Source organism: Anguilla rostrata, chromosome 4 (genome assembly GCF_018555375.3).
Source record: "Anguilla rostrata isolate EN2019 chromosome 4, ASM1855537v3, whole genome shotgun sequence".
Lineage (NCBI taxonomy): Eukaryota > Metazoa > Chordata > Actinopteri > Anguilliformes > Anguillidae > Anguilla > Anguilla rostrata.
The window spans coordinates 25,565,667-25,593,449 of NC_057936.1; the positions used below are offsets into that span (position 1 = coordinate 25,565,667).

The following is a 27,783-nucleotide window of genomic DNA, read 5'->3' on the forward strand; positions in this document are numbered from 1 at the left end:
TTTAGCTAAACCTGCTAGTGAAAGTTAAAGGGAAAAAATAGCAAGGCCTAAGGATTGGACTTCTTAACCTCTTATGTTAAAGTCTACATGTTGGGGATGGAGGTTGCTCTCAGCACTTTCTCTTTTGTTCACAAAACCATGTCAAATTTAACCAAGCTGCCTTGGCACTGAGATAATGTCTGTAAACCACGGTACAGAGCAGAGTGGAGCAGCTACAGCAGCACAGCATAGAATGATCAGCCTCACTGCTTCTACAGCAGCACTGCATAGAATGATCAGCCCCACTGCTTCTACAGCAGCACTGCATAGAATGATCAGTCCCACTTCTTCTAGGCCTTACCCGCTTGGTTTCCAGGCAGCTCCTTACAGCATTCAAGTGCTTTGCATTTTGTGGCTGGGATCTGTATATGCACAGACTCGATTTCTTGTGTGACATATACTACATAGGTCAGAGCCAGGGAACTCGGTACATTCACGCAAAACATGGCTGCATATACCAGGGGTCCCCAGTCATATCCGAAAAGGGCCGGTGTGGGTGCATGTTTTTATATTAGCCCAGCACAAGACACCTGATTCTACTTTTCAGGGTCTTGATTGAGCACCATGATTAGTTAATTAGTTAAATCAGGTGTCGCAGCACTGGGATGAAAACAAAAAACCTGCACCACATCAACCTTTTTTCCGGATAAGATTGGGGACTCCCGGTATGTACTAATGGCCAATTACCTGTGTTTAATTAGCAGTTCTTCAAATGCAAGACATGCAATCTGTCTTTTGTGGCATGCAGCTCTGTCATTTTCAAACAGTGATTTTTCAGCCTGGTTATGTGTTGAGAAATACTTATGGGTACGTTCTGGGCTAGGTTACTTATTAATGTAGCAGTCCTCAGTTGAATGTTTATGATTTTCTCCATTTGTAAAATATGTATCATGTGTTATAAACCTAGCTAAACAGTGTGAGCACTGATTAGTTCATTAAAGAAGAATAAATATGTGTATATGATATCTTTAAAAATGGCTGTGATGCAGTGTATTTGAGACATTGCTGAATAACTAACTATACACAACAAATGCTGCTATGTTTTAAACTCATTTGCAAAAGGGAACTTATTTTAACTGTCCTTTGATAGGGGGTTGATTTAGGTCATTGGGATTATTTTATGTTCTTTTGTATGTAATGATGATTTGTTGATAATTCATGAGAATGGCAACTACAGTGGTGAGTATAGTAAGAAAAGATATGATGACCATTATTACTATTTGCAATAGTGCAGTGGCAAAACTGGCTCAACAACAATCAACCTGAGTTAAAATTGTGATGTATTCTGCATTTGTTGCTTGTTTATATATTACACGGTTTAAGCCACACACTCCCTGTTTTAGGACTGATGATTTACACATGGGGAAATATGTATTAGACACAACTGAATGAGTGGTGAATTGTGTCTGTTCTAACTGGGATCCATTGAGATTGAAATGTAGTCAGAGTCTAGCCTGAGATCAGACTAGGCTTTTTCACCCATTAATATGTCTGGTCTGGCATGAAGACCCCAGCAGATGGAGTCTTGTCTCAGCACCTGTCATTAGTAGCAGATCCATTGTGCCCCTCAATGCTTTGGTTTTTCCCCATTAAACTATTTGTTCATTATGCATTTCATTGAAATGAATACATGTATACATACATCTACATCATATATGCATACAACCATGGATTGTATATTTATGAGAAATAGGGGGCTTTTGTTGATATTTACATGAAAATGTGAGGGAATACCCTTATTGGCTTTGTTTACATTATGGGATGGCAGTAAACACTAGTTTCGTGTTTGTGTGTTGGTATCAGTGCTTTCGCAGGGGTCTCTGAATGGGTCTGCACAGTGTGTTGACAGGGAGGCACTCTCTCCATTCCCATCGGCACATATTAAATTAGAGTAGGTTTGCACAAGAAGGCTATTGTATTTTTTTTAATCATAGCTGACGGTCTGTATGAAAAGCTACCGGTATTCTGCCTTATAAGCTCTATTCCTTCAGTGAAGAGTTTTGATTTTGAACTGTTAGGTCAGGTGTGGAAATTACTGGTTATATTATTATTATTATTATTATTATTATTATGCCATTTATTTAGGCCTCCACTGATCTAAATTAACACTGTATATGGCAACATTTTGAAACATGTTATGAGCTGACGCTGTTACAATGCTATTCTTGTAATGAATAACATAAATGTCCGGTGTATGTGTTACGTTATACTTGATAAAGAAGCGAGTGTCTATTAATTTTGGCTGAACTTGTGAGGTCTGAATTTGGTAGCTTAGCAACAGCCTGTGACCCATGCAATGAAATAAAAAAAAGACTGGGAGTCTGATATGCGGGCCCTCACCCCGCGCGGTTTACATTATGGCCGCAGCTGAAAAAGTGTGATTTAATGTATAATGCGCTGGCTCTGAAAGCAAGTTACAGGACGATCTTTCAGTATTGCCACCAGCCACCAGGTCCTCTAAGAAAGAATATACGCCCAAAGAACAAAGGGACTGAACAATTCGTCCAAGGTTGTTACTGCATAGTGTATAGGCTACAGTAGGCCTACGTGGGTACAGCCCAACGAAAAGCATTTTTTCATGGAGTTTAATTTCAAAATGTATTAATGAATCGTGGTAGTAAATACAATTTTATTCTCTTTTGGTCTGAAAGTTGTTATTTTAAAGAGACGAAATGTCGCGATCTAAAGACATTTCTGAATTATGATTTCTTTTCGTAAGGTCAACGAACGATACATTTTTAAGTGTGTAACAATACTGTTCAATGAAATCAAACCGAAATGTCCGCCGGTCTAAACGTTTCCGCTGTTTTTTTAAAGTGGAGCGGGCAGCTGCAGGCCTGTTATTTATTAAGGAATTGTATAGGTATCATGAAGTATTTTTCTACTTGAATTTACAGTAGCCAAATACCGACCTAATATGTGTCATCTCATACCTAGGCCTATATGTGTCGACATATCTGTTCAGCAGTGTTAAGGTCATACGTTACACTCTCTCTCTCTCTCTCTCTCACACACACACACACGCTCTCTCTCACGCCCACACACACATTTTTAAAAAACCCTCTCACATACTCTATAAAGCCCTCGTTATTATACTAAATATTAATTAGCTAAAGTATATTTATGTACTTACCAAGTTATCAACCTAGACTTTCGGAACACACAAATAATTGCAACCGCAAAAAAGCAACATTTCAATGTGAAAAGGAATCCACCAACTCTCAACAGTAACGGTAAACATTTCGTCGTTTGCCTATTCGTCCCTATTTTATTATTTTTATTAGCTGAACATATTGTATTAATATTGTTGCAGTAGCAGACATGCTCAATAAATACAGTGTGGGAAAATGCCCTATTGCTAAGCAAGACTACTATTAATTTACATAGAAGCATAGGCTACATACATACCCTAAAATGCACCATTGCTAAGCTGGACTGATTCATTTAATTTACATGTCACTGTGTCCGCTAATGGAAGAACTTTGGTTTGTATTTTTTGTGTTTTAATTTTAATTCACCTAACAGTAATATTATAAAACATTTGAAATAGTTACTCTGCACTGTACTGTAGTCATTTAGGAATTTTGTGAATCGCAATTACGCTTCGAATGTGATATTGAGTTTTCTTTATCACTGGTCTCATAATGTGCATGTCATTTATTTTTTTACGAACGTATTTTCAAGCTGAAATGATAGCACACAGTATAACACGCCATGGTAATGGACTACAACACAACTCTCTCTCTTTCTCTCGCTCTCCCTCTCTCTCTCTCGTGCTCTCGCTCTCCCACACCCACACACGCACGCACGCACACACACATACTTCTCCCAACAGGGCATCTATCGCTATAAGCGGCTTTAGTGGGGCATTTATTGCTCGATATGTCTGCTGCTTTTGACATTACATTTGATTTGTATGGTTCATCTGCAGTTACCTAACGTGGAACATAGTGTTCATTGTTTCTTTTAGAATCAAATATGACTATATATGTTATATACTATGTTTATTTAATTGATTATACTGTAGATTGTAGTTACAGAAAAATATTTAATTTTTAGTTGCCAAATATATAGGTTTTCTGCGAGATAATACTGTAAAACAATATGTATTTTCAGTGGAAACCCTACTAATATGTTTTTTTATGAACAAAGTATGCTATTTATAGGGGCTCTGAGAGTAGTATTTGCACATCGCACTGTTAAACATACTACAAGTGACCCGTTCTAATTATGTTTATTAGTACAGTGTTCTGCCCGTTGTTAGCTTCTTGTGTACTTTGAAGGCACACTCGTCACGTGCACGAAATATACGTTAGTTAAATTCAAATATTTTAGCTGCATTTGCACTAAGTTATTATTATTATTATTATTATTATTATTATTATTATCTATAGCAACAACACAAATAATAATAATAATAATCATAATCTAGTTGACAAGAATAATCGTTAGAATGGTACTTGTAGTACTACTAATGCTGCTAGTATATTTGTGCATATTTATTGTTCTGAGTTTTCACTAATAGCCAATTTTATATGGCTATAAGATACTGTGTTTCATGATACGCTACTGTAATGAACTTTAAGGGATTTTCCTCCTGGCCAAATCTTCTGTTTTTCATCCATCTTTTCGGACCTGGGGGGGTTTCAGACTGGCCTATTGACTTATTTGAGTATAAAACACTGCGGTGTGCTATGAGTGCCCCCCCCCCCCCGCCTATACAGGGAGAGGGAGCACTGAAGCTCACTTCCCACACTCTGGTCATATGACTGAGAGCTCGGTGCGGGGCAGCAGCTTGTGTCACCTTTGTATAAACCTGCCTTCCGTACACAAGGGCAGGAGAGGAATCGTTAGGTTGATGGACTCAGTACATTATAGCTGTGGGTTTGAATTCAGGTGGGACACTGCTGCTGTACCCTTGCACAAGGTACTGCACTTAAAACAGCCCCATAAAAAAAAAATCTGTTATATAGCTACGCCACAGAATGTACAAGAAGAAAAAATTAAGTGTAAGCATTTTATGTTGTCCTCGGTAAAGGAATTAGCAGAGATGTTGAATATTGCCATTATCCGAATAATAAAGCATAGTGATTTCCACTCTGCCAGAAAGCCTCATTAGAGAATTCTTCTGTAAATACGTGTTCGTTTCAAGCCTACAGAAAATGTATTTACTTTGGTTAATAACATCAGGCTACGCGCAGCGTGGTGTATTTCTTCTATAAAAATATGTAGGTTGATAGAACAGTAATGTAAATACAGGAATGTGTCTGTTGGCTGTGTGCTTCTGTGAGTATGCATTTTCTGACAAAATATATGCTTATGCTCTAATGTACTATGGCATCCACCACAAACACACATGCACACACATGTGCGAGCACACACTCACACACACGTGTGCATACATGCGTATGTCTTTGTTGTTCAAGAGGAAGTGAGGGTAAAATTGTGTTCTTTATCATTTATCAGAGCAAACGTACCCAGTGCTTACACGGTGGCTGACACTACATTTATTTATTTATTTGGTTTTTTTTGGTTGCTATGCTGGATTTTCCATGCCTTTTTAATTTAATTTAATTACATTTTTTTTTTACTGTGGAACTGTTTCAGTTCTCAAGCTCTGACTTTAATGTTGCAGGGAGCTGTGGAGTACAGGCAGACTGAAGCCATCTGAAGACTCCTCTCCATGTGAGGCCTGGCAGTGGGTGCAGTGTGCCCAACCCTGAAGACCCCTCCATGAGGTGGCAGGGCGGGCCCCAACCTGAAACCCTCTCCATGAGGCCTGGGTGGGTGAGGCCCAACCCCTGAAGACCCTCTCCATTGAGGCCTGGCAGTGGGTGCAGTGTGCCCCCAACCCCCTGAAGACCCTCTCCATGTGAGGCCTGGCAGTGGGTGGAGTGTCCCCCAACCCCTGAAGACCCCTCTCCATGTGAGGCCTGGCAGTGGGTGCAGTGTGCCCCCCAACCCCCTGAAGACTCCTCTCCATGTGAGGCCTGGCAGTGGGTGCAGTGTGCCCCCCAACCCCCTGAAGACCCCTCTCCATGTGAGGCCTGGCAGTGGGTGGAGTGTCCCCCCAACCCCCTGAAGACCCCTCTCCATGTGAGGCCTGGCAGTGGGTGGAGTGTCCCCCCAACCCCCTGAAGACCCCTCTCCACGTGAGGCCTGGCAGAGGTTGCCCCCCTCAGCTACCTTTGAGATCACCACGGTGGACAGGTGAGATGGAAGACATGATATTCCCGTCTTTTCCACGTTGTGTACTTTACGGGAAGTTGTGTGCCACGTCAATACACCTCACACTTAAGTTTTATCTGTATTTTTTTACATTTGTGTTCAACTGCATATGAATACGTACAGGTCACAGTTGTAGACGTTGCTAAAGTCGTTTGAAAACAGTTATTTGTGGTGTTTTTTTGTGGACCTGTCTGTATTGATGTCACCTATATATAGAGGTGCTGGTAAAGCACACACACACACACACACACACACACACACACCACAAGATGAGATATAGTTGCCTCCTAAGTAACAAAAACAATGTTTAAATAAGAGAGTGGGATTTTGTGGCTGCATATTCATGCCATTTAGAACCAGCAGTTGTCAGAGCACTGGGCAGACCTTCTCTAACTGTAGTATATTGGCGAATCATTATATAGGTAAACCTGGCAAACACAGTGTGGTAGGTTCAACCCTGAGTGGATGGTGATGCAGTGTGTGGTGGGGGTGAGCATTTTGTTGAAGACAGGCTCCCTGGTACAGTTAACATTCTGTACCACTACATGGACTTTATTGAGTCTTACCCAAAACCCGGGCCTGTGCTTGACCTGTGTGACTTCACTGAGGTGGTGAAGTTGGAATATAAGTTATCTTGTGACACTGTTTTTAAGGAGACCCGTCTGTCTGATATCAACCATTCCATTTAAAAACAAATTAATGTTGTCATTCATATTCATGAGTGTGGAGAGTTTAGCCTGGATTCTATCAACTTTTAAAGTTTTTACCTTAAAATAAATAAATAAGTGTGTGCAAGGGTGCTGGTGCAGCTGTGAGAATTATTAGGATTATCTGATTCTTTTGAACTAAGTTGCTTGACCTTTGGAAAAGTTTTTTTTTGGAGTAGAAGTATATGTGGATAACATCGCCCATATTTACCTCTGTTTTTGTTGCTGTTGCTGCAGTGTATGTGGGTGATGCTATCCAAACTTTTCCTCTTCTAACTGAAAATAAATCTTCTAAAATAAGTATGCATTTTTCTTCACAAATGGACTTTAGCAAGTTCATTTGGAAGAATTCTGAACAGGCCACGCTGTGTTGCTGAAGATGAAAAGTAAAACTTGGTTTATTTAGCTAGACTGGGAGGGTTGATCTTAGTTTTGCAAGGTCTTTGGACTGCTGTAGATATAACAGTGCTGCTTGTCCGGCAGATGCACTTATGTGCTCTTACATTGGAAGTTCCTCTGGATAAGACCACTTCCTTGAATTAATGTAACGAGCATGATTTGTCAAAGTTGAAGAAAAACGTTGAGTGAATCCAGGCTCTCAAAACCGCAGCCATGTAGCCGATGATAACCTAATAAATCTGCTGCAGGTTCAGGTTGTTGAACAAGTTAAACTTTTTGTCTGGAGCTGGCTGAAGTCAGGCCTTGGTACCTGCAGAGTCTCACTGGCATTAACTCAAAACAAGGAGGTCATCCTCCGCAATCAATACCCGACTCTGAAGATAGATCAGTGAGAGTGAAGCCATGAGTATCTTTTTCCTTAGTTCTTCTTTGGCCCTGTGTTTGTTTCGGTTTGGATGTACCCCTGTTGAGATTTTAGTGGCTGTGGCTCCATGTGGGTGGGTGTGGGGGGCGGGTGGGGGGGCTGGCTGGGGGTTATGATGATTCCAAAGCCCCTGACTAACAGGGGGCCTCAAAAAATAGTGCTGTGATTGTGCAGGGATGGGGTAGCCTGGGGTGGTGGGGCCCAACCTGAGCTCTCTTCCTGCGACCCAGCATCCCTGGTGGAGCCTCTGTTTGGGGGTCCTGGAGGATGTGCAGAGGAAATGGGAATTTTGCAGCACACAACAACGGTTTTGGATAACCAAAAAAAACAAAAAAAACAAGAGGGAGATATATCTTAATGTGACGATATGCCAAGATAGGAGGTATCGCTTGAGATCCTGTTTCTTCATCCTCTAACATACCAAGCATTAACCGTGTGGTGAATGATGAAAATGTGAGTTTCTCGGCTGTAACAATATACGGTATGTCATTCAGGTCGGTAAGACTTTTGGCATCTGTGGTTAGAATGTGCAAGCTGATCTGTTGGGAAAATACCCGTAGTTCGCTCTGGCACTGAATGTCTGAATGAGCTGAATCATTGTCTTTTCCCAAAATCTGGCCATGTACACGACCATGTTACTAAAACGTCTGCAGAATGACAAGAGTGTGGCTGCAGATCAAATAGTCTGGTCCAGTATTCACTCATTATTTACCATTACCTATGATATGATTAACTTAAATGTACTGCATTTTCAGAGCTATTATGTACTATAATTCAGTCCAAGGATGTCTTTATTCTCTTGACTCTTGTTGATGCACTCTAGGCTGTAGGCAAAATAATTAATCTTGATGGGCTAAAAGGTCTGTTCTCATCATCAAACCTTCTTATGCCCTAATTGTTATTCTGGTTGCAAAAAAGGAAAATGATAATTGTATATCTCAATGGAGGATAGTTCACTCACTGTTAATCAGGCTTCTGAGGCCTCAGACTAGCTTTGCAGAATTGTTTGGGTGTGTTTAAAGATTTAGGCATACGCTCTATTTAGTTTTTTACGGTAATATGCTTTTAACTTGGTTGAATTCAGCCATAGAACATCGATCATGTTAAGCAGTAATGAAATAAGTAACATGCTGAAATATGTTACTCACAATTCCGGACAAAATTAATTACAGTTGGACTTATTTCCTAATATGTAATGCTATTTAATATCAATAATGATATCATTTGTGGTTTGTGAAGCTGTTTTAATCTAATGATTGAAATACAAGCATAATCCAAAAATTCTGTTTCTTTAGAGCTCATTTCACCAGTATCAGGTTGGAAGTAGATTACTAGTTTATTTGTAATCTAAATTTATTAGCCCTGTGCTATTTTTCTATTTCTCTTTTGATTAATTCATGGAGCTAATGAAAGTTTACCCCTCCAAAAAAGCTTTCATTATAATCACATTATAAGTTCACATAATAAACACTGTATTGCCATTTTACCTTGGAAAGAAATCAAACCAACAAACAAGGAGCTAATCCATTTACCCAAAACTTGTTTTTCTTAAACTTTCATTTATATCTGCAGTATGAGCAATGGACTTTACAGTCAAACTCACTCACTCTCCAGGAAGTGTTTATATTTCTTCCCCTTCCCCTCGCCCTCTTTTCCCTCTCTGCTGTCTCTCACATTCCCTCCTTCCTTTAAATCGTCTGATCCAATTTGTCAGGAACCTCGGTTTGGGCGGATAAGGTGCAGGGGAGCCGTTTGTGTGATCTATATTTGAATCCCTTTGTCCCGGCCTCTTATCCCTTCAGGATACTTAGGGGACCCTGGAAGAGTTTGAGTGTGAGGTGTGTTCATGTGGAAAGACTGCAAGGGTGGCTTAGTCTTTCCCCCAGCCCCCCCCCCCCATACCCCCTTTCTGACCAGCTCCCGCCTCTCTCCACCCCCTCTCCTCACAAGCGCAATCTCAAGTCAGAGTTCAATGCCAGCTTCTTCTTTCAGAAAGAGCTTCTGTCCCCCCCCCCCCCGCTTTAATTAAGGCTGCAGTTTTCTTGATACGTGTTGATATTGTGAGACAGGCTGGGAGAGAGTATTTATATCAGCATAGACAGTAACGGTGTCCAGAATCCCTTTACTCTTTATTTCCAAAGTTCTCATTTCATTGCTCTTGGGCACAGAGCTTTATTTTATTTTTATTTATTTATTTTTTGCTGTTTTAATGTCTGACCTCATTTTATTTGTGGAAACATACAGTATATGGGGCCTCATTCATCAATGAGGTTAAAAAAACTTTGCCGTTAAAGTTTTTTTAAACAATGGAAACTATTTTATCATTTACATGGGGCCCCAGTGATTAATGGTGGTCCACATAAATTATTTTTTAAAAGTTCTTATTGTTATAAAAAGTATCAACACAGGATTGACTGTTTCATATAAAACTGCAAAACGGTTCAATGTTAGTGACTATTTTTCCCCCAGATGCCCCTGCAGAGGTTTGCAGAAGGGAAAAATGTCAATTTATGGCTTTTAAACATTAGCCAATAGTTTATGCACCGAGTGGAAGTGGTCATATTGAACGCATGATGTACGGACATGAAGGCTTTCACAGCACAGATCAGGACATATATGACCCATCTGGCTGTTCAATTCGATATGCTGTGGTCTTTCTGCTCATCATAGTGTGTGGATGAAAAGAAAAGGAGGTGAATCCTGCTGCATTTAACATTCTGCTTACTGAGTAGTGCAGTTCTGAAACCTTTTAGTATCATGCTTTTTAACATGGGGACCCAAATGAGACATTTAGTACCTTTCAGGGAACCTGTCAAATACGCATGGTGGTATATACAGGCTCATTCCGGGTCTGCCTCTTACACTCCTGTGATCCGCTCCGTGTCCCGACGCATAGTTTTAGAAACTCTGGAGCGGGGAGATATTTTTTCTAGGCACATGCCTGGACTGCCTGGCCTGGCTCATCATATAAACAGCCCCATTGAGATGGACTCAGGGCATGCTCCAGGAGAGGGAGAAAGTGAATCCACAGTCTCCAGGAAGGAAGTCCTTCATCGAGGGGGGGAAAAATAGATAGGCTTTTCTTTAAGACCAAAAAAGAGAGAGTGAGAGAGAGAGACAGTCAGTGACATGGGCCCAGCTCTATATCGGCGTTGCCCAAAGGAAGATTTGCATTTGAGAATCAGAAACCGAAGATCAGAGGAGATTTAAACCCTGTGGCTATCATCCATACTCCTCAACCACCTTTAAACCTCTCTCTGCTTCGCTCTTGTTTTGAGTCAATAGAGCTTCTGGTTTCATAAGGCCAGTCAATAACAGATCTGCAAAGCAGATGGATCGATGAAGACTGGCTTTGGAGGAAGATGTGAACGGTGCAGGGGTCTACACTTAAGCAACAATTAACATGTAAATATGTATTCATGCTCTGTAGTGAAATCCTTTTTATTTCAGTGGGTATGGCAGACTGTTGCTAAAGCAAGACATCCGAGCACTTTACAGAGACTGGCAGTGCATTCTCTGGCTTGCCCTTAGACATACAGCAGTATGTTTCTGGCAGCTCGGTGATATTAATTAGTCCCTTGTCAATTGATTACAGAACTGACACACAATGCTTTTTTAGATCATAACCTATTAGAATGTGCGCGGATCAGCCTGCATCTGAACACAGTCGCTGTGTGTTAATGTTCGTGAGCGTAACATTTCCGGCGTAAGAGCGGCTGCGTGTGCGTGATTCTTAGGATGATGGGGGGTGGGGGGCTGGGGGGGTGGGGCTGGGGGGTGGGGGGGGGGTTTGCTGTCTCCACACACACAGTCTTGTTCCACACCATTTCCTGTGCTTATGGATAAGCCTCGGGATGGGGGAAGTAATCCCCTCATTTACAGCACTGCAGTCTCAGATCTGTTCTGCCGCATCTCCGAATTCGCCCCCGCCATTCCTCTCCTCGTCTTCATGCCTTGTTGGGTTGGAGAGAGGGGCTCCTCCCTGGTTCTTGAGCACACATCTCCCTGCCTGTCTGCCCCTTCTCTCGGTACCCTCTGGGTAGTCACAGCCTCTCCACTGTACTAATAAACATTAGCGCTGCGCGCGCTCCCCCTGCTAACAAACGTGAGGTCTGGGAGGGCATTTTCAGCCTAGGAATGATCATTTTTAAAATAAATCTGTGCCATCACAAACTGAAAAAAACAAGTAATTTGTGAAAAGGTAAATTCTGTTACAGTGTGTGGTCTGACAGCAGTACTATTATATAATTTGGGACCAAGCATTCATACATAATTAGTACATTTACATTTATGCATGTTGTCTTCCATTGCAAGTATTGTAATAGTTAGCTTTTGTAAAGTTCAGCATAAGATTTTAGTAATTTCATATGTGTCGCTGTAAAGTTTATTTATTTAAATCCAGTTCTTAATCTTGCTTTGAATTGGAGGATTTGGCGAAGTTGCTTCGCATCTGACTCCCATTGTTTCATTTTTGTGTTATATTACCTACAGTACATCTGCAAAACAAATATTCAAGACTAAGAAATATTACATTTGGAAAGAGATTGATATGTGGCTCAGTAATAAACGGCTAATCCCAGGTTTGCGCAAATATTCATAGCTGCCAAACTTTGCATTTGTTGGAAAGCCTGTGACTTGCCAAGATTTTCCCAAGCTTTAGAGATTTGTATGCATAAACTGTTCTGCACGGCTGTTCTTATAAGTTGATTTAAATTATGCCCCGCATTATATGGCGTGATAGGAAATAAATCTCTTTAAATGAATTCGGTGAATAGGGGGGAGGCAAGGGAGGGGTTGGGGTGGGGAGGGGGGGGTTCAGGGGGGGAATATTGGTGTATGCTAATATAAATTATAGTCGATCTACAGTGGGGTTGGGAGGTGAGATTTTCTTTTTTTTTTTTTTTGAGAAACAAGGAGATAAAACTCCAGCTGACGGCGAGCGAGGAGAACGTGTAAGTGTGGCTGGAATGGGTTTGGGCTTTTTGGAATGAGCAGAGGCTCAGTGCCCGTGCGTGGGTCCAGCAGCAGGGTACGTACGAGAGAGATTTCTCTCGCAGGAAAACGGCCGGCTACACCAGCCGAACAGGCCTCTGGCATTTCCATGCAAACTAGATCTTGAATAGTGAGGTGTATTTATGAAGGGGGGCGAGGGTAGTGTTGGGGGTGTGTGTCGGGGTGGGGGGGTGGGGGGTGGGGTTCTCTGAAAGGCAGCAGGCTGCTGTCTGAATGGGAAAGGGGGAGAAAGAAGTGGGGGGGGGGGGGGGTCAGGTCTAGGCCTCCATTGGTTCAATGCAACGGTCGGAGCAGCTGTGAAAAGGGGTCTCCTCTTTTTCCCACGCCCAGTGCGACGCAAAACAGTGGTTCAGCCTGCCAGGGTCAAATCACATTGCTAATATATACACAGGGCCTGTGTACTTACACAATACATACACATAGCTCATTTATTTAATGTGTGCACACAGACAGACAGACACACACACACACAGACACGCACGCACACACACATGCGTCCACACGCATTGGGAGAGAGCGCACCCTGACACTAATTTCTGTCGCATTGGAGCCATTGTCTAGTTCTCGGCCAGTAGTCTCAGGGTCCGCAAATGAACAAGCTGTCTGCGAGGAGGCATTCAGAGCCCGCGTCTGACACTGAGACACCTGCTATTCTTGCGTGCAGCCCAGCTCCCTGGAAACCGGCGGCCAAATTAACATAGCTGGAATTAAAAAAGAAGTGTTCTCCCAGAGCTTAAAATAAAATAAGTGTCCTGTTTTTTTTTTCTCTTCTGCTATTGGTATCTAATTTGGAGTTATAATGAGTAGACTCAATCTTTCTCTTTCATTATTTTATTCCCATTTTAGCATTGGCGTTCAGTGAAAAGTTGATTTTGATTCACTTTCAATGCAACCTTGGACACATTTTCACCATGTAGACATTAGATGTATTTCTCACTGTGCATTGCATGAGAAAACTGCACTAACAGGGTTAAGTGTTGAACCACCTGGTGCATTTCTGTATCAGGACCACACAAAAAATATAAGTCTTGTGTGTCATTTCATAGACTGCTCCAGCCTATATATAGTTAGATATGTTCCTTCCTTTGATCGCTCGCTTGACATTGATCTTTTTCAGACGGTGTCTGAAGTGCGAAAAGGTTTGCAGAGCATTTCTCAATCCATTTTAATCAATGTTGCGAGCGAAGCCACGAGAGAGCATTAGAGTGCCCTGGCCCCCACGGCCCCCACTGCTGCAGGTGCCTTGCATTGTGTCACACTGCGTCCTGGAGCGGACCCCCCCAGACCCCCCAGACCCCCCAGCCCCCCCAGACCCCCCCAGACCCCCCAGACCCCCCCAGACCACCCCCAGACCCCCCAAACCCCCCCAGACCACCCCCAGACCCCCCCAGACCCCCCAGACCCCCCCAGACCCCCCCACCTTTGTGGCCGCGATGTCGCCGTGTTTGTTTCGTGTTTCGCGCTCGGCTGAAACTTGGCGGACGATTGGGGCTGGGGCTTGGGCGTCCAGCCCCCCCTGTGTGTGTGTGTGTGTGTGTGTGTCAGAGAGAGAGAGTGTGTGTGTGCATGTGTGTGTGTGTGAGAGAGAGAGACAGAGAGAGAGAGTAAGAGAGAGTGTGTGTGTTAGAGAGAATGTGTGTGTGTGTGTGTGTGAGAGAGTGTGTGTGTGTGTGTGAGAGAGAGAAAGAGTGTGTGTGTGTGTGTGTGTGTGAGAGAAAGAGAGTGTGTGTGTGCATGTGTGTGTGTGTGAGAGAGAGAGACAGGGAGAGAGAGTAAGAGAGAGAGTGTGTGTTATAGAGAATGTGTGTGTGTGTGTGTGTGTGAGAGAGTGTGTGTGTGTGTGTGTGTGTGTTTTTGTGTGTGTACGTCTGTGTCTGGAGTGAAGCAGAGCTGGCTTGCTTGGACTGAAGTGTAAAAGACAGCTAATTTAAACAGGGCAGGGGTGCTGGCAGGAGACATAGCAACTTTCCAGGAATGTCTTAAAGCTGGATTTTCAATTAGACCTGTGATCTATGCCCAAATAACAGAGGCGAGCCTTATTTTGCCATTTTAGTCCTGTGGTTTTAACTAGAAAATCTGCTGCTTTTTGAGCAAAGGGGTTTAAAATCAACACAAGAATTCACACAACTTAAAAAAAGCACAGGGTAGATGAAAAGAGATCCATGAGCAGCCTTATATCTGGGGAACTGGTAAAAGCCTGAGCCTCACAAATTCAAGGCCCAAAGTTGAACATTTTAGATTTTATTGATTTTATTTTTCAGTAGTGCGCATTACAATAGATATGGAGCTGTAGTTCATGCATGTGTGTGGGGTGGGGGTGGGAGTGGGGGTCTTACAGTTAGGTCACCATCAGCCCTGAACTAAAGTTAGTTCACCATCAACCCTAAACTAAAGAAAGCAAACGGTTTCCATCCAGTAGTTGGTCCTTACAGAAGTGCCCGTACAGCACATTTTTCATTGGATTTGACATTATAACAATGTGTCAATGTGTGCTTCCCAGAGGGGTCACTGACTGCTGGTGTCCCCTGTCTGGACTGGGCGCTGGACAGCATATGTCTGTCTCACACCCCCGGTCTGTCCACGGGCCCTGTTTGTGCCCCCCTCCCCACCCCCCAACAAACCCTTTCTTTTCGTAAACACCCACAAGGATGCAGACACCCCCATCCCCCCCCCTTTCCCTCCTCCAATTCAGATGGTGATGGAGAGGACAAGGGTGGCAGACACTCACTTAATTAGCCTGAGGAGAAGAGCCATTGTGGCAATCACCGAGGACAATGTGGGAGAAGTGATGGGAAGTTAATTTGGGACTGCGCTGGAGTGCGCGTCCTGTTGTTGGGAAACTCCCTCTCCAGCCTCTCCGTGGCGTGTGGCTGAGAGAGCCCACAGATTTATGGCCGCTTTGCAGGGGGGCCATTTTGTTTTTGTTTGTTTGTCGTGTGGATGCCTTCAAGGTAATAGACTTGCTTTAGATACAGGGCACATCAACCTCTCCGTCTCTCACGGAGATATGCCATTTTTTAAATGCTACAACGTAATCAGCATTGATGATGAATTGGAATCAACCTCTTTAATACCTATTTTGATAGAAAAGCGCACAATTGCATTAATGTATTATTCAGTATACGTCTTCCGGTATTTTATTACTGTTATTTTTTTCCCTTTAACAGACTCTTTCCTACCGTTTACCATCGCTTTCCATGCCCCGCGATCCTCTGTAGAAGTTCTATTTCAGCCGACTTCTGTGTTGGCTAGTAATTTTGTGGGGGTTCTCAGAAGAGTCACTGTTATGCCTAGAGGGGGTCTCTCTTAAGAGCTCAGATTCGTCTCTTTTGACCCCCCCCCCCCTTTTTTTAAAGAGTTCCATAACCTCGATAAAGGTGGGGGTGTGCAGGGAAAGTTGCTGCGCTGTGATTTGCTGAGTGCAGGAGTCCCTCTCAGGATCAATAATCATCGGAGCGCAGCTCAGCGCTTGTGTCTGGCAGGCTGGTGCTGCGGATGAGCCGCGAGGCCGGGGGGGGGGGGGGGGGGTTGGGGAGGGGGGAGCTGCTGCTGCCCGCTCAGCCCGCCTGCCCCGCCCACCTGCCTGCCAGGCTCACGCACCTGAGGCCTTCTCCTGTGTGTCGATACCAGCGCACACACACGTGCACATACACACACGCACACACTCACCAACCCTCCTGCCAAACCGGATCTGGCATGTTCAATCTGCAGACCTGCCAAATCCCGCTTGTTAAGTGCTGCTGAACCGCAGCGCTCTTTGTTGAGGTTGTTCCCTGCATGTTTCCTGTCCACTGTGACCGCGTCAAAAACAAAGCCTGTCCCTTTTGTAAAAGTCGCTTGTAATGGAATCAGCTGGTTATGAGACACCTTTGTCATTAGGGACTGTACAAATAGCACCTCGCCCACCCTAATTTAGCTTCTCAATCCACCTGTTAATACCTCTCCTTTCTTTGGCTCCTCCCACTCGTCCTTTCTTCAACCCCGCTCCCTCCTACTTCAGTTTTATCCCCTCTGCAAGCATCTCTCTTCCTTCAAGTTCTCAGGCTTGTCTTAGGTCTGATCCCCTCTCGGTCTCCTCCCTAATCTCACGCTAAAGCCCTTCTTCACCTCCGTTCTCCGCTTTTTACCCGTTTCTCTCCTCCGGTCTCTCCCCGGCCTTTCGTCAGCCCTCCACACCAGCCCCGGGTGTCTGTGCGTTCATCTCCCTCTCTTCTTCTTCTTTCCCTCCTTAATTGAGTCAGTCAGCGGTTGGCCCCGCCCTCTTCATTCCTCAGGAGCTCAGGACCCCTCCCTCACAGGAGGGGTACATTGTTTGCCCCATCCCACCGATGTAATCCCCTCGGCGTGGACAATGGCCGAGCCATCCCCCCAGCCACCGAGATGCATTAGCCCCCCAAGGAGTGCAGGGCTGCACCCAACAACCCCCCTCAACAACCCCCTTTCTTTGGTAGAGACCCCCCCCAAATAATGCCCCCCTAACAGGGCCCCTGCTTCATCAAAGCCCCGGCCAACGTGTGCGTGTTTATTTAGGGACATGTCCTGGGAAGGTGGCTGTCGAGCCCAAAAGGTTCTCCCCTCTGTGGGTGTTGAGGGTCATGGATAGGTGAAAGTGAAACAGCTCTCTTCAGTAGCACAGGCACTAGCATGAGAGAGCACCATTACCAGGGAAATACATCAAGGGAAGTATGCAGTCCATGTCTTTCTGAAGTTAAATATCTCAAACATACGTTGCAGTAATTTTAAAAAAAGTTTTTACAAAAGATTACTGAAATATAGACATTGGTGCAAATAAAATACAAGGCAAAGCAATGATGAAAATAAAGGACGGGTATATAAAAATTTTCAGTCCTTACATGTGCACAGAAAAAACTGTCAGAGAATCTGGATATCTTTTCACGACGAGCAGGGTTTCAAGTGTCAAGTCCTGTTGGAAGAAAGAACGCACTCAAGAATATTGAAGTAGTCTGACTCTTTTTATGTCGAAAATAATTTTTTTGGGTGGGGGATTGAGGAGAGGAAAAATAGAACTAGTGAAAGTGGTTTTGTGCAGGACTTGGTAATAAACATGTTCCACTCAAGGAGGCTCTGATCCTCCTTCATACAATATTTGTTTAGAAGGCTGAAATTCCCTGTGCTCTTGTCCACAGCTCCGGAGAGGCATTTTCACCCTGCGGTGTGAGGAGGTCTCATCGTATCACCTTATATTTCTTCTTACACACAACCTGACCTTTCACATCCACTGAAAAGCATCACTATGAGTAAAAATGGCGCTGAAGTGTTTCTTAAGAAATTAAATAACTCAGCAGTCGCTGTGTCATAAGGCAGACCGTTTTACAGTTTTCCCAAACAAATTATCAGCTTGTTTTTGAGTATTTCTTTTTATTCTTAAAAATAGTTTCACTAGTTTTGCTAGTCCTACTACTGTTACAATGAGCAAATTCTACCACCGTGTTTTATTTTTAAGCCAAGGGACCTTCCTGGTTGAAGGCTTTTTAATCTAGAATGTCAAAAATGAAATTTTAAAAATTATAAATACATAGAAAAACATATAGATTGCGTTCACTGTTTAAACTAGTGTTTTCATAAGTATATATTGATTGTTGTGTTGCACAGTTGAAACAATTCAATGGTAGAGAAGAGTATTGTATATTGCAAGATATTTTATATTGACATTATAGGTCCTGTTATTAGAGTCCTATAATTCAATAATGTTTGCGTAGAGATAATCGCCCGAGCATTATGTGCATACATGGAAACATGTCAACATACAATACTGTATGCACTCTACGCATGTTCCTGCTAACCGCTACATTGTCACAAGCCTGCATCTGCTACTCTGGGCATCTCTTAACCTTACATACCTCAAAATAGTTCTACAGTCACCAGGCAGAATGAGATCAGGGGGCTTAGAAATCACATTTCTCCCTCCCTGGCAGCCTCCCACCTCTGTCTCTCTCCTCTTCCCTCCTCATCAGCAGCACAGCTGCAGTGAGACCAGGGAGAGAGCAGGAAGCACCTCCTCTGGCCGGGCGTCAGTCACAGAGAGGAGAGGAGAGGAGAGGAGGCAAGGTTGCCATGGGAACAAATGGTCAGAGTTAACCAGAGGGGGAACAAACAAAGTGATGTTAGTAAAAGCAGGTTTTTGTGCGATGCGTGTGGTGCAGTGGTGGCACGGATCCTGTGGCAGGAGGTGTGTGCACGTGTGTATGCATGTGTGAGTGTGTGTGTGGTTATGTGTGTGTGTGAGTGTGTGTGCGTGTGCGTGTGTATGTGTGTGTGTGTGTGTATGCGAGTGTGAGGGTGTGTGTATGTTTGTGTGTGGTTGTGTGTGTATGTTTGTGTGTGGTTGTGTGTGTATGTGTGTGTGCGTGTGTGTGTGTGTGTGTGTGAATGAGTGTGTGGGTGTGTGTGTGTGTGTGCATGTGTGTGCGTGTGTGTGTGCGCGTGTGTACGTGTGTGTATGTGCGTGTGTGTGTGCATGTGTGTGCGTGTGCATGTGTGTGTGCGTGCATGCGTGTGTGTGTGTGTGTGTGTGTGTGTATAGAAAAGCAATTGAGATCCAGGGCGCTTCCTGTTCTGCTTATTAACGCTTGACTGACATCAGATCTTCACATGTAAGGATCCTCTGTGTGTCCTGCTGTACCAGACGCTGCGGAGTAGACAATGCATTCAGACTCAAGACAACTGGAGGCTTTGCTGTGTTACACAATGTCAAAGCTATAACCGTTTCATGTGTTTATATCGCAGAGGTGAACGGTCTCTGAGTTCCCCTTTTTATGGAAATATAATGATGAAACTGAATTTTTTCAATATAGCCTGGTTGTGTTTTTATATTTCAGGATGTTGTACATATTGTACCTCCAGATACATTTCAAGAAGCTGTCTTCTTTTTGTTTGTTTTATTTTTATTTTATTTTTATTTTTATTTTTTGGAGCTTGTACGACTGACGGCCTGGCCTGGCTTCATTTAAGTCCCAGTTCATTGGCTGGCGGCTTGGTGCACTCCTGATTCGGCTCTAGGACTGGTTGTTGCATACATAAAGTGCGGTCTCAGTGAATCACGGGGCTTCTCCTCTCTCCTGGTTCTTTTCTGACGCTTTGTCCGTGTTACAAGCCGTGTAGGTTTTCCCATTGCATTAGCAATATAGAAGCCTGCATATAGTATAGTATTTGTTGGTAAAGCCAGTGTTTACACATCAGTTTCCAATCTGCGGGTGTGTGACTGGACGATGAACTCTGTAAATTTGAGTTTTGAGTTGGAACAACGAACGCTGAATATTATTAAATGTGAGAACAGCATTGATATGTACGTGCTCAAATGTGTGCAGAAAGAGGTTTACTCTATAGGGAGAAAGGCTGTAAGGTATTGTAACTTTTTAAAAATAACCTAACGATGCTGTGTGTATTTGTATTACATACTTGCTTCCTATGCGTAAACATGGGACTGTATTTCATAATGCTCTGTGGTGAATGATAATGACGCAGAGAGCAGGTAAATTCGTGAGTAGCTCCCTGCTACGCCTTTGTCCCGCTCTCTGAGCTGTTGTGCTGATGTGCAGCGGCGAGCCTGCCGTGGTGTAAATGGACTGTGTGCATTGAGTTTTGGGGTGCGGAGCTCTCTCTGCGGCTCCCCCCCCACGCCCCGAATCTTTACTGGGGATCTCCTGGCCCCGCCTCCTTCCTCGCAGTGCCATGCGCATGCGGCCGCCACCGCTCTCACCCAGCCGTCACTCCCCTCCCCTCCCCTCCCCTCCTCTCCTCTCCTCTCCTCTCTCCTCTCCTCTTCCCTCTCCTCTCCTCCCTCTCCTCCTCTCTCTCCTCTTTGTCCCTCTCCCTCTCCCTCCCTCCCTCTCCTCTCTCCTTCTCTCTCCTTCCTCTCCTTCTCCTCCCTCTCTCTCCTCCTGCCCTCTCCTCCTCCTCCCTTCTCCTCTCCCTCCTCTCCTCTTCCTCTCCTCCCTCTCCTCTCCTTCTCCTCCTCTCCTCTCCTGTCCCTCTCCCCTCCTCTCCTCTCCTGTCCCTCTCCTCTCCTCTCCTCTCCTGTCCCTCTCCTCTCCTCTCCTCTCCTTTCTCCTCCCCTCCCTCTCCTCTCCTCTCCTTTCTCCTCCCCTCCTCTCCTCTCCTGTCCCTCTCCTCTCCTCTCCTCCCTCTCCTCTCCTCTCCTTCCCTCTCCTCTCCTCTCCCTCTCCTCTCCTCTCCTCTCCTCTCCTCTCCTCTCCTCTCTCCCTCTCCCCTCCTCTCCTGTCCTCTTCCTCTCTCCCTCTCCTCTCCTCTCCTCTCCTCTCCTCTCCCCTCCTGTCCCCTCCTGTCCCCTACTCTCCTCTCCTCCTCCTCCTCTCCTCCTCTCCTCTCCTCCTTTCCTCTCTTCTCCTCTCCTCTCTCTCCTTTCTCCCTCCTCTCCTCTCCTTCTTCTCTCTCTCTCTCTCTCTTCTCCTTCCTTCGCTCGCCTGTTTTCTGGACGCGGGCTGAAGAAAGATGGGGCTGTTGTTCGAGCGGGAGAAAAGTGCGTCTCGCGGTAGTTGGACGTCAGCTGAACCCCGGAGCTCAAGCCAAGCGGCAACTGCAGTCGCTACATGCCACCTCTCTGCTCTCCCCATCGCTGTTCTCCCCCCTCTCCCGCTCCCTCTCTCTCTCTCTCTATCTCTCTTCCTCTCTCCCCCTCTCTCTTTCTCTCTTCCACCGCTCTCCTTTTACCAATGCAGGGTGGAATAAATACAAACATCGATGGCAAACATCATTTCTACATCCCCCCTAAAAAAACATTCGGTCCTACATTCCGTTCACCCCCAGCCCTCCTCCGCAGGTCTGTGTTTCTGTGCTCAGATGCTCGGATATTTTTTATAGCTTGATCTTTTGCTCCCGCCATTTTTTTTCCTCCCTTTTAAAATTTTTTTTTTTACAGAAGTCCAATGGCATGGCGTTAAACCCCCCACCCCAACCCCCCCCACCCCCTTTTTCAGCTGACAGATATACAAACGCACTGTTCTCTCTTTCACTGCCTTTCACCTCTCAAAGCTCCTCCTCCCTCCCTCCCTCCCTCCCTCCCTCCGTCCCTCCATCCATCCTGCCAGCCTGCACAATGCGACCGCTTTATCCCGCGGTGGGGCAAAGGCGGCCCTGAACCAACAATATGGCCAAGGCTGTCTCGGAGCTGGGGAGCCCCATTGTGTCCCGTCGGAGGGGAGTTAACACCCATGTCTGGGCCCAATGAATAGCATTATTGTGTCTGAGACATCCACCTCACCCCCGGTTCCCCCTGTCCCGTCCACTGTTTCTCTCGCTCCCTCTCTCTCTGTCTCCTTGTCTCTCTGTCTTGCTCTCTCTCTCTCTCTCTCTTTCTCCGTCTCTTGGCTGGGCTGAACTCACACCAACGCTTGCTTTTCAAACTACTGCAAACCCTCCAAACTTTATTTCTTTATCCGAGCCGTATCAGAGGGTCGTTCGCTTCTTTTTAAATATTTTTTTTACACTTTTGGGGTAAGAGATGGAGGGGAGTGGGGGGGTTGGGGGTGGGGGGGTGTGTGTTGCCAGAGGTCTTTCACTGTTGAAAGACACAATGGGACTGAGAGTCCATAATGGAATGTGCTCATAGCCATTACCATGATAACAGGGTGCTGAAACCATTTGAATAATTCCAATAGTACAGCGAGAGAGAGAGAGAACGCCTATTTTTTGGCTTTGGGCATTTTTTGTGCAAACAAGCTTAGACTGAGTAAGACGGCAAGATGGAAACATTAATATTTGTTTTTATTTTAAGACTGCAGGTGTCTGTAGACAAGTCATGGTCCTGCCCTGTCCACAAAATTTGGAAAGTTGTCATCCTGTTGGTGGCAAACAAATATACATGAAACAATCTGGCAGGATTTTTCTGCAAGTGTGATGCCCTCACAGGAATTGAGGTTATGGATAGAGGGAAAATTTGGGAGAGCATTCTTTTTTAATGCCTGTATTGTGCTGGTGATTTTTATAATGGGCCCGAACTGACTGTCACTGGCTCATCCATAAAGAATCATGGTGGAGGTAAAATTGAATCTGCTTGGCAGACGGCTTCCTCCAGGCCTGTGCAGCTGCGACTCGAAAGCCCCTCGGTTTGGCTCTTCTCTTTAAGGTTATGAACCTCACATTACGAGCCGAGAGAATGTCAGAATGCTCACCTTCCACATCTCCCTGATCAAAGCGGCAGGCTGGCATTTGCATGGAGCTCGGAGTGGGCATAATGCACAAGAGTTAAAGCTGAACTTCTCTCTCTCTCTCTCTCTCCTTCTCTCTCTCTCTCTCTCTTTCCCTGGCTGTTTGTGTGCAGGAGCAGGCGCAGAGAGAGAAGCAGAGGCGTGGGAGGAGGACGAAGAGGAGGAGGAGGAGGAGGAGGAGAGGATGGGGCCCGGTTGGAAGAGTGAACTCGGAGCTGGGCGAGCGCGGATGGCCACGGGCTCTCCAGCTCCCCCCCCCCCCTCCGCCCCCCTCCCTCCCCGACTGTGGGTCTCGGTGAGCCGGGTCCGGGGCCAAGGCAGGGAGGCGCGGAGTGGGCCGGCGAGGCGGGCCGCCATCCCCGCCGGCTTCCCGAGCGGCGGGAGAAATCGATCCGGAGGAGGGAGGCGGCCAGGGGTCGCCCGGCGCGGCCCTGCGGCCCTGGAGCCCAGGGACCCGCGGCTCGCGGCTCTTCCTCCAGCCGGCCCCTGCCTGCGCGCACCGGGCCGCTTCCCGCATGCGTGTGGTTCGGCCCGGGGGGGCGCGGGGGGGGGGCGCTTCACGGCCCCGCACCGAACCCATGAAAGTTTGCCAGAAAATGAATAAAAAGGAGAGGCAAAGGTCCCTGTTTTGTTTCCCCCCCCTCCACCGATTACGCATCCCCCCGGACTGTTCGAATGAGAATTCGGTACAGGGCTCTTTGACATCCGAGCGAGCTGCCTCCTTACTCTCCTGCCCTCCTCCAAGCGTGTATCACAAGCACTGCGTCGGATGAGTCAGACTGCCAGGACTTTTAAAAAATGGTAATAGTGATCTTTCTGAGAGAACAAGGCCCTGATTTGCATTTCACCTGCAACGTGCCATCGCTGACATCTGGCATTGTTGCCTGGATACGTTCAGAATGTTATTGACTGTTTTCTTTGAGGCAAAATCATGTATCTTTCATAATAGTGGATTTCAGGTTGTGAAGCGCGTTCCAAGGCCATTTCCAAAAAAGAAAACAGAAAACACAACAAACCAAAAGTTTTTTTTTTTTTTTGAAAAAGTAAAACCAAAAAAAGGAAACAAATGGACTATAACTCTGCCCAATCGTTACAATCTTCACCTTCTAAAGGCATCAGGCAAACTTGACTTTTCTTCTTTAATCCATGTTCTCTAACTTTCGGTCAATCGAAACGCTGTAAAAAAAACTCCCATGCGCTGTAGTACTGCGCGCATGCAAAAACAATGGTGTGGAGCTGGACGTGCGTTTCAGAAAACTGACCGGAACCAGCTGACGTCAGACTGCGCCTGAGTGCACCATCCGTTTGACTGGACCCGAGGGCCGGGGCGACGGTGGCGTTTGCTGGAGAGAACGCGCCGTCCTCGCAGTTTCTCACGCCGCGGAAAGCACTTCCTGAGGGATTCGGGGAGGGCGAGCTCGGGCTGGCAGCGGAACGGCCTGGCCAGCGAGGAGACGCTCCAGACACAGCGAGAGGACGCACAGCTGACACGGTAAGCCAAGGCCTCCATATCACTCTGGCACACGGCCCTGTTTGCTCAAGGGTACAGCGCTGCTGTGGCAACGTATCAGACTTAGCTGCGTTGCTAATTACGTAGCGTGCGTAGAGCTTAGCGCCTGTCTTTCAGGAAAATCCCCTGTTATACATGCATATGGTTTATGCTCGGGTCTTGCCCCGCCAGCTGCTAGTCGGGGCATTAGCTGCCCGCTCGCCAAGCCGCCGACATCAGGGGGCTGGCGCCGCGATCCCCCTCCGACGGGCATCGCTGCTGACAAAATGGCCGCCGCCGTCTGCCGGCTGCGTCTCCGGCCGAAGATGGCGCCTCCCTTTTTTTTAACGTATGCCATCTGCCGAGCGGAAGAAAAAAACATGCAAATGCCGGCTAATTGCATTTGCATACGCTTGATTGTATTAACCCTCGCTGCTCGAGCGGCGGGACGGCGGGTGGCGAGCGCGGAGGGCGGCGGTGGCGGCTCGCGGAAGCGCGCGGCGGGGCGGTCACGTGACGCACAAAGGCTCTCGGGCGCTGCTCTCTTTGTTTCTCCGTTTGGTCCTCGCGTCGCCGCGGACGTTTAGCCGCCGCTGCCGTTTGTGAAATATGGGTCTGCCTGGCGCTCGGCGCGCCATATGGGACGTCTGCGACTGTCTGCGCCGCGCCGCCTCCTGTATGCAAATCCCGCACTGTAAAGCAGAGCTCCAGACAGACGCCAGATAATGACCTCATTACCATGCACCGCACTCTCCCCTATAGGGCCCGGCGTGCCACTGTTTGGTGGGACTGGAACGAGTCCGGGCTTCACACATCGCTCAGTGTGAAACTGCGTGCGCCTCCACACAATGGCACCGCTCATGGCCACTTTATTATGGTCCTGTCAATGCGGGGGGGGGGCGAGGGGCGGGGGGTCTGAGTATCGGGGGGCAAAGACGCAGGACGTGGAGCATCGCGGCTATGGCGCTTTGTGTTCACGTACGTCGGTTTTGAGGGGTTTTGTTCTCGGGTGTGTGGTAAATCATTCCATCCAGTGTGTAGGTTTTGTAATGTGTTTTCTGTACTCTACTGGCAGGCACAGTGCGAGGACAGCATTTCTTCCTGCTCGCGGTTTTGTATTATTAAATATTACTATGAGAACCTGAAGCATTGGTTGTTAGGGCATAGTGAATGCACAGTTATTAGGGGACGGCATGGATCAATATAAGCTAATACCTTTTGGTTAAAATATCCTCCTGTTCTGAGCTTCAGCCTGGTAGGCCTGTGTAGTCACTTTCATTATCGAGTTTTAGGGAAATAATATTCTTGGCGCTCAGTTTGTTCTCAATAATCTTGGCAAAACATGATAATTGCACAGAGACCTGGGATTTTTCCTCCCCCTTGCCATAGCTTGAATAATGCCTTTAAGGTTTTTATCCCCCCCCCACTCTAAAACATATTATGGCTCCGGTTTAAGCCGGCGGATAAAAAGAGAAGTTATTTGTAAATGAGCGTCTGGGCTGTGTGCGGCCCTCTCTGTCGATGGCGCTTGTTTCGCGAGCAGAATCGGGGGCACACGGTGGGCGATCGTGGCCAGGTAAACGAGCGGGGCCCCGCCCCGGGTGTCCTCTCAGCGCAGCGAGCGTCGCTATGCTGTGACTCAGACGCCACTAGCGGCGGCGGCTACACCGCGCCCCGGCTCGTCACAATGGGGGGGGGGGGACCATGACAGGGAACCCAAACCCATGTAATCATGTCACTTTTACTCCGGCTCACGCACGTCTCAGCGATTGAATCACTTTGGGGGACGCTGGTTAGCGCCCGGCCGCCTCGTAGAGACGGAGCGACGCGGCCCCCGACGCCGAGCGCCGCCCGGGCGCGTGACGACGGTGAAGCACGCCTGACAACCCGCAACCGGGGGCAACGGATCTACTGTGCGCTGCCATGCCCACCCAGTGACAAAAGGCACACATGCAGGGCAGGGGTGGACAGCATTAGCGATGTAATGTGTTCCCCTTATGTTTTACAGAAAACACAGAGCCAATTAGAGTACACTGAGGCAGACCACGTCAAATTGAGAGTTGTCGCTCACGATGTTGTTAAGTGTAGAGTTGATTTGAGGGTCTTTTTTTGGATCCGTTTTCTGTTCTGCTTGGATGGGTGTCATCTTGAAGATGGTTGTGGGTTTTTTATTATTATTATAATAAAGGAATCTATTTAAAATTGGGGGGGGGGGGGTGCTAGTGAAATAGGCGCTTATGATATGGGGGACAATGCGGGGGGGTCTTGTGTGCGCTCAGCTGCACAAAGAGGGGCTTTTTGCAGCTCTCTGTTAATTTCATCTTGGGCCGTTATAATTGAGGCAGGCCTCTAATTGGCCGCGCTGCATTGTAACGGTGGTTTGGGAAACGAGGACGAGGCTTGCCCATGAGACCCGGAGTACAGCTGTACAGTGCCCTTTGTGGATAAAATGGCGGTCATGCTTATCGAGTTGTTGTCTGTCTGTAACGTCGTGGTGTCGGGCAAGAGGGGGCTGTGGGGGTTGTGTGAGGAGGGAGGATTTTTTTTTGGGGGGGGGGGAGGCGAGACTGTCTGGCTGGAACAGTACACATATAAAAGGGGGGTGGGGGGGAATCAGAGGAGGAATGGTGTGTCTGGGGCAGCCGGTACGTGCTTGTGTTTCCAATTTACATATTCAGAACAGCTGGGGAACCCATATGCTTTCAGATACACCAGACAAAATTATATACAGCCATACACCCCCACTCCCTCCCTTTACTCCAATACCCAAGCAAACACACACACATGTGCGCTCCTCCAAATCAGACCCTTTTGTCAGGTTTAATGTACACTTTCATGATGTCGCTGGAAAACATAAAAACACCCCCCCCCCTTCAAAAAATAAAAATGCTTTTATGATAATCATTAGCAGAGTCATGTGTATAAGTACAGAACTGCAATTAGGTATAATTGAGCACACAAGGATGAGAGGGAGGCTGGATACAGTAAATCCTGTTAAAGGAGGATCAGGAGCAGGAGGAGGAGCAGGAACAGGAGCAGGAGGAGTAGGTAGGCGAAGTGGAGGAAGATGTGAGCGGAGGAGGGTGGAGGAGCAGGCTGTGTGAGACCCCTTAGGTGCCAGAGATGAGGAAACGGACAGGGAAAGAGAGACCTGATCTTCGTTATCCCCCCCTCCCCCCCCAGGCTAGAGAAGCAGGGCCCAGCGGCACTAAACTGAGAAAGGACCACACGTCGGTGTGCTCAACGCGAGCCTTCATCTGTATCCAGTCGGGCTTCCTGCTAAAATATGCAGTGAAA

At 46.4% G+C, this 27,783-nt stretch overlaps 1 long non-coding RNA gene across 4 annotated transcripts in view; it reads left to right on the forward strand.

Annotated features, from left to right (window-relative positions):
• The window catches only part of LOC135253019 (uncharacterized), a 64,856-nt gene that overhangs the window by 25,191 nt on the left and 11,882 nt on the right, over positions 1-27,783 (forward strand). For all 4 annotated transcript variants that reach the window (XR_010329515.1, XR_010329513.1, XR_010329514.1 and 1 more), the window contains 3 exons: positions 5,675-5,748; positions 5,880-6,249; positions 23,111-24,489. This is a non-coding gene — a long non-coding RNA (uncharacterized LOC135253019). The remainder of the gene's footprint in view (positions 1-5,674; positions 5,749-5,879; positions 6,250-23,110; positions 24,490-27,783) is intronic.